General features: G+C 46.7%; 1 protein-coding gene and 1 pseudogene across 2 annotated transcripts in view; both read right to left on the reverse strand.

Moving 5' to 3' along the window:
* LDLRAD4 (low density lipoprotein receptor class A domain containing 4) overlaps positions 1 to 12,386 on the reverse strand; it is a 269,988-nt gene that overhangs the window by 175,451 nt on the left and 82,151 nt on the right. The window lies entirely within an intron of this gene.
* On the reverse strand, positions 3,586 to 3,925 carry LOC110596811 (annotated as a pseudogene).

Here is a 12,386-nt window from a genome sequence, read left to right on the forward strand (position 1 = left end):
AAGCTCCATCAGGGCGGTACTGTCTGCTTTGTGCACAGTGATTGGCACATAGTACGTGCTCAATGTTTGCTGAATGAATAAATAACATTTCCACCTGACAACTCCACCCAGGGCTCACGTTATTGCACTGTGTCAACTTAAAGGCACCCCCCCCACCCCACCTCTCAACTCAAAGGCAAAAATCTAAAGTCCAGATTTCTCAGCATCACAAAACTGACACGCAGCTGGTATTCTTTCCACTAGTCTCTGGGTGGTTCTTTTGCTATGGACAAACCCACTCTCTTCCCTCTCTCTATCCCATCCAATTTCCACCCACTTCATCAGTCATTTCTTTGATGTTACCTCATACATGGCACACAGTGTCTTCTGTGATACACAGACACACCTACAACCGTTTCAGAAAACAGACAAGGAGTCGTGAAATAGTGCTTCAGAACTATTCATCTTTACTATGTAGCTTGAAGTAGGACATATTAGGTTTATATATACATAGAGAGAGAGAGAAGAGAGAGAGAGAGAGGAGAGAAGAGAGAGAGAGGAGAAGAGAGAGAGAGGAGAGAGAGAAAGAGAGAGAGAGAAAGAGAGAGAGAGAAAGAGAGACGGAGAGAGGAGAGAGAGAGAGAGAAGAGAGAGAGAGAGAGAGAGAGGAGAGAGGAGGGGGGGGTAGGGCTTGGTCCAATCATGCACAACCACTTAAGAGTCTTCAAAACTCAGCGTTTACCAGCAATGCCAAATGTACTGATTCTTTGATTTTGAACAGAAACCGAAGCCCGAACCATTAGAAAACAACTGGAAGACTTTCAGGCTTTGCAAAGAATTTCCATTCAGAAATGTGAAAGGCAGAAGAACTCCTCATTATCTGAGGGGCTGTTTATGGTGTTTATCTGAAATTAGAAGTAACAATCCTGTTTTTAAAGGGATCTAAACGGTTTTAGAACTTGGGTAGAGAAATGTGGCCTTTTGCAAACAGACATGTTTCTGAAGCCTCTAAAATAAAAAACATTTCTTCTTTCCCTCAATTTTCCACCATTGCAGTTACTTGCCTTTCAAATGTCTCAGTGGCTAGCGCTTCCCCTACACGTGGAGGTCCTCTCACCAGGCACTAGCATTCAGTCCCTGCTCACTGTCACGGACTTCCTCAGCCCTGTCAAATACCAGCTGGGAGCCCTTTTCCAGTTCTCTCCTTCTTCCTTTCTCTCCATAACCGCTGCCCTGTTTCATCAGGCTCCTCGGGGCATCAGGCCTCAGCTCTTGTTCCTACTGAGACACGGGGTGTTGCGACACCCTCTTGGGCGATTGTTGGGCACAGATGAACACGTCCACCGGGATCTGAGGGTCAATAACAACAGCCAGGTTCAAGCTCACAATCACTGCCCCATGGCAGGCCACAGCAAGCACTCTGTCGCCTCTAGCTGCCTGGCAGACGCTGAGTAGCTCCTGCAGGGTCCTGGTCACCAATCCCTGCAGGAGCTATGGGCTCAACTCATAGAAGGGCTCTCCACACCGTGTGGAATGACCATCCGTGGTTCCCATGGGATACCTCCAGCCTGGCACTCCTCAGTCTCACTGTGCTTCTTATCCCTCCTGCAAGCTGGCCCTTGACTTTTTTTTTTTTTTTTTTTGAGTTGGAGTTTCACTCTGTTGTCCAGACAAGTGCAGTGGCACGCTCCCGGCCACCACAGCCTCGACCTGCTGGGCTCCAACGATCCTTCCGCCTCAGCCTTCCAAGTAGCTGGAACTACAGGCGCGCGCTACCACGCCCAGCTAATTTTTGATTTATTGTAGAGACGAGATCTCACCAAGTTGCCCGTGCGGGTCTCGAACCCGCGGGCTCAGGCAATCCACTCACCTTGGCCTCCCAAAGCGCTGGGATTGCAGGCTGAGCCACCGAGCCCGGCGGCCCTCGACTTCTATTTTGTTTTTGACGAGGGATGGGGAGAATTAAGTGTTTGGATACTTATATTTAGCTCCTGTCTCTTTGTTCAATCGAACTTCACTAAAAGGAATCTATGTGTTGGGGGTGGTGGACGAATGGTGTGAAGAACAAGCACATTGTGCCACCAGTGGGGTCTCCTCTTGGTAGAGCTGTCTGACCTCCTCCCACCTGGGTCTCTCCTAGCTGTGGCAGAGAAAGGAAGGGCAGAGGGATCTGAGAGGTGTAGGCTCAGGAAGCAATGTGTCCTAAGAGCGTGTGGGTTTGGCCTTGGTTCGTCCCCGAAAGACACTGCCCTTCTCTGCAGTCCCAGCCCTCCCACCATTGCTCAGCCCCACACAGGCATGTCTGTCTGTGCCCCACCATGCATCTGTCTCCAGGACAAGTGCATTCATAATCCCCATGTCAGAGTTCCTGGGAAGACAATGACCATGTCAGGACACTGGGTTTTGCTTAGGTGAACATAATATGTTTTCTTAGATGCTGACACACTCGTCAAGGCTCTGGCTAACGTGACACCCAGAATGTGGGTTTTCACCCGGGGTCATGGGTGTCGGTGCATCTGGAGTGGCCTTCTACTTTCTACTTCATATCCCCTGTCTCTGACATTTGTCGTTACGACCCAAATCTAACTTTAAAAGCCTTCTTCCACATTATTTTGAGAGCGCTTTTTGGTTCATAGCAAAACAGAGAAGTATACAGAGATTCCCCACATGCTCTCTGCCCCCGACAGCTTCTCCGCTATCAACAGTCCCACAGAGTGGACATGTCATTATGAGTGGTGAACCTGAATCAGCACATCATAATCACTCAGAGTTCACAGCTTACATTAGAGTTGCACATTCGATGGATTTGGACAAACGTATAATGACAAGCATCCACCATTACAGCATCGTACAGAGCAGTTTCACTGCCTTATAAATCTCTGTGCTCAGTCTGTTCATTCCTCCCTCCCCACTTATTCTCGGCAACCACTGATCTTTTCACCATCTCCACGGTTTTGCCTTTTCCAGAATGCAGGTTTTCAGGTTGGCTTCTTCCACTTTGTACTACGCATTTGAGGTTCCCAACATGTCTTTTCATGGCTTGATAGCACATTTCTTTTTAGTGCTGAAGAGTATTCCATTGTCTTGGACGTACCACAGTTTGTTTATCCATTCCCCTGCTGAAGGACATCCTGGTTGCTTCCAAGTTTGGGCAAATACGGATAAAGCTGCTATAAACATCCACGTGAAGGTTTTTGTGTGGACATACTTTTCAACACTTTTGGGTACATACCAAGGAGTACAATTGCTGGATCATATGCTGAGTATGTTTAGTCTTGAAAGAAACTGTCAAATTGTCTTCCAAAGTGGCTGGTTTTTTTTTCTTTTTTTGGCATTCCCACCACTGATGAATGAGAATTCTTGTTGCTTCTACATCCTTGTCAACATCTGGTGTTGTCAGTGTTCTGGGTTTTGGCCATTCTAAGAGGTATACACTGGTATCTCATTGTTTTAATCTGCATTTTCCTGACAACACATGGGGTGGAGCATCTTTTCATATGCTTATTTCCATCTGCATATTTTCTTTGGTGAAGTGTCTGTTGAAGTCTTTGCCCCCCTTCCCTTTTTTGCAGAGTTCAGCCGTTTATTGAACACCTTTAAAAAGGTTTAGTCAGACAGATCAAAGCCCATGTCATCATCAGATTCTTCCTTCCTTGCTTCCATTTTCTTCTCCTCGGCTGGGGCAGCAGTGGCAGACGGGATGGGACCCCCGGCTGCAGCCCCAGCTGCAGGTGTGGACCGCCAACTCCCGCAGAGCAGATGAGACTCCCAGTATTGACAATGGCCAGGGCCTTTGCAAGCAAGCCAGGCCAGAAAGACTCCACAGTCACATCAGCGGCCTTAATGAGGGCATTGTTCTTATCCTCTGTGACAGTCACCTCATCACTTCATCGTTGTGCAGGACGAGGGCCAAGGAGATGCAGGCAAGGCTGGGCACGGAGCCCATGGTGTGGCGAGTGCAGGATGGAGCTGCTGGGGGTGGTGCTAGTCACCAGATGAAGTGAGGGTCTCACCCCAACACAGCCTCAGCTCCCTCGGAGGATGGAGCGCCTTGGCGGCAGCTGGGGGGTTGGCCCGTTTTTTTAATAGTTTTTTTTTCTTATTGTTGAGCTTTAAGAGTTCTTTGAATATTCTAGATTGTCTTTATAAACACTTTCTCTCAGTTTGTGGCTTTTCACTGGTTGTAATAGTATCTTTCACAGAGGAGAAAATTTTAATATAAAGAAATTCAGCTTATCAATTATCTCTTTAACAGACCATGTTTTTGGTGATATATCTAAAACGTTACTGCCAAATTCAAGGTCATCTAGTTTTTCTCCTATGGTTATCCTCTAGGAGTCTTACAGTCTTGTGTTTTACATTTGGGCCTGTGATCCATTTTGAGCTAACTTTAGTGAAGGATGTAAGGTCTGTGTCTAGATTCACTTTTTTTGCACGTAAATGTCCAGTTGTTCCAGCACCATTTGTTGACAAGATGATCTTTGCTCCACTGTACTGCCTTCGCTCTTTTGTCAAAGATGAGTTGACTATATTTATATGAGTCTACTTCTGGGTTCTCTGTTCTGTTCCATTGATCTATTTGTCTGGGTTTTTTTTTTTTTTCCAATACCACACTGACTTGATTACTGCAGCTTTATAGTATGTCTTGAATTCAGTTTGTGTCAGGCCACCAATTTTGTTGTGTTCTTCAATATTGTGTTGGCTATTCTATGCTTTTTGCCTTTCCATATAAACTTTAAAATCAGTCCATTTATATTTTTTTAAAAATCTCACTGGAATTTTGATTGAGATTGCATTGAGTCTATAGATAAACTGGGAAAGAACTGACATCTTGACAATATTGAGTCTTCCTATCCACGAACATGAAATATCTCTCCATTGAGCTGGTTGACTTCTTTCATCAGAGTTTTCCTCATATAGATCTTACATATATTTTGCTGGATTTATATGTTAGTACTTAATTTTTTGCATGCTAATGTAAATGGTTTTGTTTTTAATTTCAAATTCCACTTTTTCATTATTGACATATAGGAAGGAAAGCAATGGGAAGTCAAACAAGGACTCTAGTCAAAGAATTGACTGGCATAGTTGAATTTTGTTTTCAAACCAAAACTCTGAGGTTTACAATGAATTGATACTTAAATGAATAGGTACTTAAAGGGTAGGAAGGAATGGGAGAAAACACCAGGCAGAAACTCTCGCCTTCCAGGGCAGCACATCTCAAGGATGGATGAACACAGGCATCACCTAATGACCATGTTAAAGAACAGAATACTATTAAAGAACAGGCTATGGTAGGTCTGGATGGATTCCAAGACACAGCATTTCTAACAAGCCCCTAGGTGATGCCAATGCTGCCGGTTATCAGACAACACTGAGGAAGAGGCAGTGAAGAAGGAGAAGCAGTGACAGGTCCCAGAGACAGATGCATCTGTCTTGTCACTCTTGTCTTTCTCCCTGCACTGTCTCAGAAATAGGGCCAGAGTAGGAAGGATGGGGCATGAAGGTGTCAGCATGAGCGTGTGAATGAAGAGAGAGCATGCCTTTGGTACCCTGAGTTGATCTGAGATGGGTCATCAGAGCTAGGGACCAAGGAAAAGCTGCCAGTTTCCCTGACCAGTGAGATGTGCCTGCCGGATCTTTCTTGCAGCCCTGGCCCTTGGCTACATCAACTTGAAGTATATCTTTAATTGCCCATCGGTATTTGCATGTGTCTGATGCCTCTTATGCACCTCCTTTCTCCTTCCCAAATGTGCACTGGCTAATCAAAAGGAGCAATGAATTGGAGGGTCACATAAGTACCTGCATATCCATGGGCTCATCACTTTGCTTTCTAGACCACAGTTTTCTCAGCTATAGACAGATGGGGTTGGACTAGAGGATGCCTACAGTTGTCTTTCCATAATCCCACAACTTGAGTTATCTTCTCAGCCTTTGAAAGCCCTCCCTTTGGTACCCCAAAACCTACCTCCAACAACACTGCCTGCACAGAATCCAGCTGTCTTCTCTCGAACTTCTTCAATGACTGAAGTGAAATGCATTATGAGTACTCACAAAATGAACACAGGTGGTGGGCACTCTTCTAGAAGCATGCCTGCTACTGTTTCTCATTGGTTGTCAAGTCTGATGGGTGGGCACGGAGGAATTGCTGTTGGTTGCTTTCTCTGGCAAGCTTGCATTTACCACCCAAGTAGACCTCTTTGTCTTATTCTTCTGACCATGAATCCCGTGAACAAACACCTATTCCTGGGAAGGTCAGGCCTCAGCTTCACTCAGACTGAAGAGCGAAAGCCTAACACCATAGCTACCTTGCTAAAATAAAAAACGAAGCATAGGCCAGGTTCGATGGCTCAGCCTGTCATCCCAGCACTTTGGGAGGCCGAGGCGGGTGGATTGCCTGAGCCCGCGGGTTTGAGATCAGCCCGGCAACTTGGCAATACCTCATGTCTACAATTAAAAAAAAAAATTAGCTGGGTGTCATAGCACACACCTGTAGTTCCAGTTACTTGGAAGGCTGAGGCAGAAGGACTGCCTGAGCCCAGTACATTGATGCTGGAGTGGCTGTGAGTGTGCCATTGCACTCCAGCCTAGGCAATAGAGTGAGATGCCAACTCAAAAAAAAATGAAGCATAAAATAAGTTCCTTTCATGAAAATTAGGGCACAATCTAGGTATCTTACTCCTGGTATTCCTTCTTCTATTCTTTACTTCAGAAAAATGCACCAAAATTATTAAAGCATTAATTAACACGAGTTCAGTCTCCTAAATACCTAGGCCACTGTGAGGTCAAATTCAAACATGTTTGTAAAACTGACTGAAATAACTTTTCTTGAGACATCAAAAAAAGAAAAAGAAAAAGACAAAAATTGTTAGTAAAAAACTTTTGTGGATACAGGACATAATCTGATCTAATTTAAATATTATCTACAGCACTCCATTTCCTTGTCCAAAAATATGAGCTCAAGAAAACTTCTGCTGGGGACCACACACACAGTCCTTGCCAGGTGTCATCAGGTGGGCCATGTCAGTGAGCAAAATGGGTTGAGTGTGAGCACATGACATGGTGGTCCTCACGAGAGCCTCCAAAGACTCTTGGCCTCTGTGTGGAAGAGACAGAGGGAAGAGGGGACACACAGTCCAGCTAAGGTCCACTCGGTTCCCCATGGAGGACCACCATAATACAGGCCCAGCTGCTACTGCATCCCCCAATTTTTTTGACAGAAACATGACTGAATTTTTAACATGAAGTCTCCTAATTTACTTTTAATGTTGGCTATTTGTTAATAATTTTTAAAACACTGAGGATGTCACTTTTTAAAGTGAAGTGTAGATACCAAATCAAACCCATTTGGACCAGGTGTGGCCCATGAAGGCTAATCTGCCTCTTCTCACATAAAAAGTAGAGCCCTTTGCCTGAGGAACTCACGGTCCTTTGAGGCTCCTACAGGCTTCCACATCGAGTTTTAACTGTTACAGGTTCACAGACCTTTCAGGCTGGTCGCCTGGATGAATTCAATCTATATCTTAGATTTCCCTGCCAAACATTCCATTCTAATAAGCCCAACCTCCTGAGCACTCATGAGCAGACCATTTCCATTTCCATCCCAACTCTTTGCTCAAGCTATTTTGTTCCTCTGTGATATCTTTTCTTTTCCCTTCCATTCATGGGGTGCAATCACATCCCACCTTTCTACATCACTGTCCTAGACTCCTTTTATTAAACGTACCACACAATTCAGCACATAGTCATACATGGCTGCTTATCATTAGCTGTCATGTTATTTTTGATGAGGTTGTGAGATCTGGAGGGAAGGGGCCAGGTCTCATTAGCTTTTGTGTGTGCATTTTTTTGAGTTGGAGTCTCACTCCATCGCCCAGGTTGGAGTGCAGTGGCATGCTCCCGGCCACCACAGCCTCAACCTGCTGGGCTCCGGCGATCCTTCTGCTTAAGTCTTCCAAGTAGCAGAATTACAGGTACACGCTTCCACACCCAGCTAATTTTTGATTTATTGTAGAGACGAGGTCTCGCCAAGTTGCCCGGGTGGGTCTCGAACCCGTGGGCTCAGGCAATCCACTTGCCTTGGCCTCCCAAAGTGCTGGGATTACAGGTTGAGCCACCGAGCCTGGCCCTCATTAGCTTTTTATAAGATCTCCTGTGTTCTAGGATACCAGGAGTCCACATGCACCATAAGATATAAAGGCACGGGGACATTGGCCACAAAGCACACTAAATTGATTAATGCAAAACAGAACAACCACTGTGAAGTTGACATTCCTCATACTGGGAGGGAGAAGAGTTGTTTGGCCTAAATGAAAAAGATCTAGTTGAAAGAGCGCCAAGCACAGAACTGAAAACAGCAAAACAATGTCTGCATCCTTAAAATTCCCTAATCTCCTCCATTTCCCTCTGGAGTCAAGTCAACCCTCAACGGATCTTAAGCTTATCCAGGGGCTTTCCAGCGACCAAGAGGAGCCATCCCAGACCCAGGGCAAGCAATCTCAGCCCCCAAACTGCAGTTCCTGGGAGGCTATGGCATTTGTCTCTGATCCATGAACCACTTTGACCCCAGACAAATGGAACACATACTCTCACCAAGCAATGACCCGACTCCACGAGGGTTCTCAACGAACCCATGACCTGGAATCCCTGGACTGTACTTTTTCTTAGGTCAGCCTGAGTCCTCTTAACCACCACCAGAAAACCCTGTGCCAACACATACTTCCTGACCTCAGGGATCAAACACCCTCTTAGTTTTGGAATCTGCCTGCGTATGATATGACTTGCATTCAGAAACACACAGACTATAAAGTAAAGGTCTACAGTAGACAACTAGAGAGACCTGAGATGGGATAAAGAATCCGGGCAGAAGTTCTTCCTCTCCCTTGCAGGATGTCGGTCTGGGCAAGTTGAAGACACATTTTTAATGTCTCCATTTCAAAGCAAACACAGCTCACCTGGTATACTATCTTTGGGCTATAATTAGATCTGCTTTTTCTGTTAACTATATTCTGCTTTCCAGTGTTTAAACCCATCTAATGTGCTGGCGGGCAGGGGCAGGGGCGGTTTCACTGAATTCCCATGAAGTATTTTCATTTCAGTGGAGAAGCTTAATTAATGTTGACTTCTACAAACAAATGCTGTACGGGGAAGGATAATGACATCCTGAGATGATGAGTAAAATAAGAATTCACACTGTCTTTGAAAGTTTGTGGATGACAGGCAGACTTATATACACTCCCACAAAGTCTCTTCTACATGTCACCGAAGAGAAAGAGATGCATTTTTGCTCAGGTGTGTCCACTGTGAACTAGAAACTCTGTCCTTTTTCAAACCCGTTAAAAAAGGACATAATATGTTTGTGTGGCAAGATATTCAAGAAATTGTAAAAAACTCTGCAGTGTGTTAACCAGGGGTCTGTGCAGTTCATAAACAAAATCATGTATTGCTTGACCTTAAACAGTCTCTCCATAACCTTTTGGCTCACATTTGTACCAGGCAGGTGCAAATCAAGGTAAGAAGACAGGGAGGATCAATAGGATGAAGAAGCCTATCAGGTGGATTTTTCATGAGCTCGGAGGACACCCAAATCCTCAGACTTGGCTCACAGCCTGGGCAGGGTTGGGACGCTGCAGACGCCACAGAGCCGCTCCTTTGTTCCTATTCTAATGTGTTTTACAGCCCAGAACAGAGCTACACTGTTATGCCAGAGCATTTCATGAACCTCAAGTCTTTTATCTGAAACCCAAGCCTAAATGACTTCTTTTATCTGCTGGCTTGCGGGCCAGCCCCTTCCAGTGCCTGAATGAAAAGGAGGAAGGCAGTCGCTGGCCCATTTGCAGGCTTCAATGAGCTCTGCTGCCCGGGGACCCCAGAGGGCAGGGGCCGACCTAGTCGCTGGGACTTCAGAGGACAGCTCTTCTAGACACCGGGGTGCAGGAGTCCATGCTGCCTCAGACTGGCCACCACCGAGCCCTGGCCCGGTGGTACAGAGCTAGGCCTCCCCGAGAGTCAGGGCTGGGACGTGAGCAGCTTTGATTCCAGTGGCTAAGGTAAATTCGCCCAAACAAAATCCTTCTACCTGAAACCAAGAATCTGGTTTCTTCGAACATGAGGTCAAAATCTGTGTTTTCATCATCAGTGTTTCTTTCTCCTTGTGACTTTCCTTTAGGAGATTTATGACTTCTCTTGGAACAATTAGGTATTAATTATTCAGTAAATTCTTTCTAGAGTGCCAGAGACTGGGGAAAAAATGAACAAAACAAACAACAGTGATCTTAAAGGAAAAACGTAGATCACTAGTGAGTGATTAGCACAAACAAGAAGGGGATCTGGCTCTGCAGACCGCATGGTAGGGCCATCCCAGGTATTTCTGCAAGGTGTGCTTCTGGTACCTCCTTCTGCTACCTCCAAGGCTGCAACTCTGTTGCACTGTCTGGCTCCCTGGAGACCTCTGGTGCCCTGGGCTAGCGATTCTCATAATGCATCCCTGAGCCAGCAGCATCAGTATCACTCGCTGCCAACTTGTAAGTCATACAAACTTTCAGACATCCCAGACCTTCTGGATCTCAGGGGATAGAGTGATTTGATGTACGGCAAGTCAGATAAGCAGTGCCTGGGCCTGTTCCTAGGGATTCCTTCTCCCCACTGAAAAAGAAAAACACAACACTACCTCCCTTTCTGGTGGGGATGCCCATGCGTACTGTCAGACACCACTGCATGCATCATATCATCACCTCATTATTGCCCCTACACAGCACGTGTACAGCGAGAAAGCATGCGGCAGGGCAAGAGCATGACCAGGTTCACTGCTGCTATTATCTGCACACAGCCTTACCCAAACCAAGGTCGTAACTCTTACAGATACCTATTTATGCTGGGCCATTTGGAGGCTGCAAAGTCTCAGACAGTCCTTGGTCTTACAAAGAAGCTGGCAGGATTGGGTCCCAATCCCAGCAAACTGGTCGGCAAGGCCAGGGGACAACCAGTCACTGGATGAACTCAAAGCACTGCATACTAATTATGACATCATTAAAAATATTACCAGGACTTTTACAAAATCTCCAAGTTTGCTCTTTCTTTCTTTTCTTTTGACTTGGAGTCTCACTCTGTCGCCCAGACTGGAGTGCAGTGGCCGCTCCCGGCCACCGCAGCCTCGACCTGCTGGGCTCCGGCGATCCTTCCGCCTCAGCCTTTCGAGTAGCTGGAACTACAGGCCCGCGCTACCATGCCCGGCTGATTTTTGATTTATTGTAGAGATGAGGTCTCGCCAAGTTGCCCAGGCGGGTCTCGAACCCGTGGGCTCAGGCAATCCAATCACCTCAGCCTCCCAAAGGCATGGGATTACAGGCTGAGCCACCGAGCCCGGCTCAAGTTTGCTCTTTCACCCACAATAATGACATTTCCTCATGCCGTCTGCAGGCAAGCTTCTTTTAACCAGGTCAGCCTGGCCAAGCAGAGGCAAAAGTACCTGCAGAGCCAGCAGTGGCCAGTGGAGAGGAAGGGAGGAGTGGCATGTGCTCTAACAGCGGTCTTAGGAAGCACCTTGGTCGCCCAAGAAATGGGGAAGAAACAGGGGTTGAGGGCAGGGTAAAGCACAGGGAGTGAAGTGCTGTGTGTAGCTGGGAAGGGGGGAACGCAGGGGGCCTCAGTGTGGGGCAGCAAGGAACTCTCTCTGGTGCCCGCCCTCCCATCCCTCTGTGCCCACCAACTGCACTTGTCATGCAGGAGGAAGGATCAGGAAGCCACAGGCCCTATGGTAGAGAAAGAAAGAGAAAAGAGAGCGCTGGTACTGTGCTACTATAGATCAAGTGAGGCCGGGCGCAGTGGCTCAAGCCTGTCATCCCAGCACTTTGGGAGGCTAGAGCAAGGGGACTGTCTGAGCCCGCAGGTTCGAGAACAGCCCAGGCAACTTGGCGAGACCTCATCTCTACAAGAAATAATAAAATTAGCTGGGCGTGGTAGTGTGCGCCTGTAGTTCCAGCTTTTAGGAAGGCTGAGGTGGAAGGATCGCCGAAGTCTAGCAGGTAGAGGCTGTGATGGTTGTGAGCATGTCACTGCACTCCAGCCTGGGTGATGGAGTGAGACTCCAACTCAAAGGAAAAAAAAGGCAGGAAAGAGGCCGGGTGCAGTGGCTCAAGCCTGTAATTCAGCACCTTGGGAGGCTGAGGGGAGAGGATTACCTGAGCCCACAGATTTGAGACCAGCCTGGACAACTTGATGAGACCTTATCTCTACAAGAAATCAAAAAATTAGCCAGGCATGGTAGCGCGTGCCTGTAGTTCCAGTTACTGGGAAGGCTGAGGTAGAAGGACCGCCGGAGCCCAGCAGGTCAATGCTGGGGGCTGTGAGCATGCCACTGTTCTCCAGTCTGGACAAGCCTCCAACGCAAAAAAAAAAAAAAAAAAAAA

This window comes from Carlito syrichta, unplaced genomic scaffold, assembly GCF_000164805.1.
Source record: "Carlito syrichta isolate Samal-C Ts95f unplaced genomic scaffold, Tarsius_syrichta-2.0.1 Scaffold314337, whole genome shotgun sequence".
NCBI classification, from domain to species: Eukaryota; Metazoa; Chordata; class Mammalia; order Primates; family Tarsiidae; genus Carlito; species Carlito syrichta.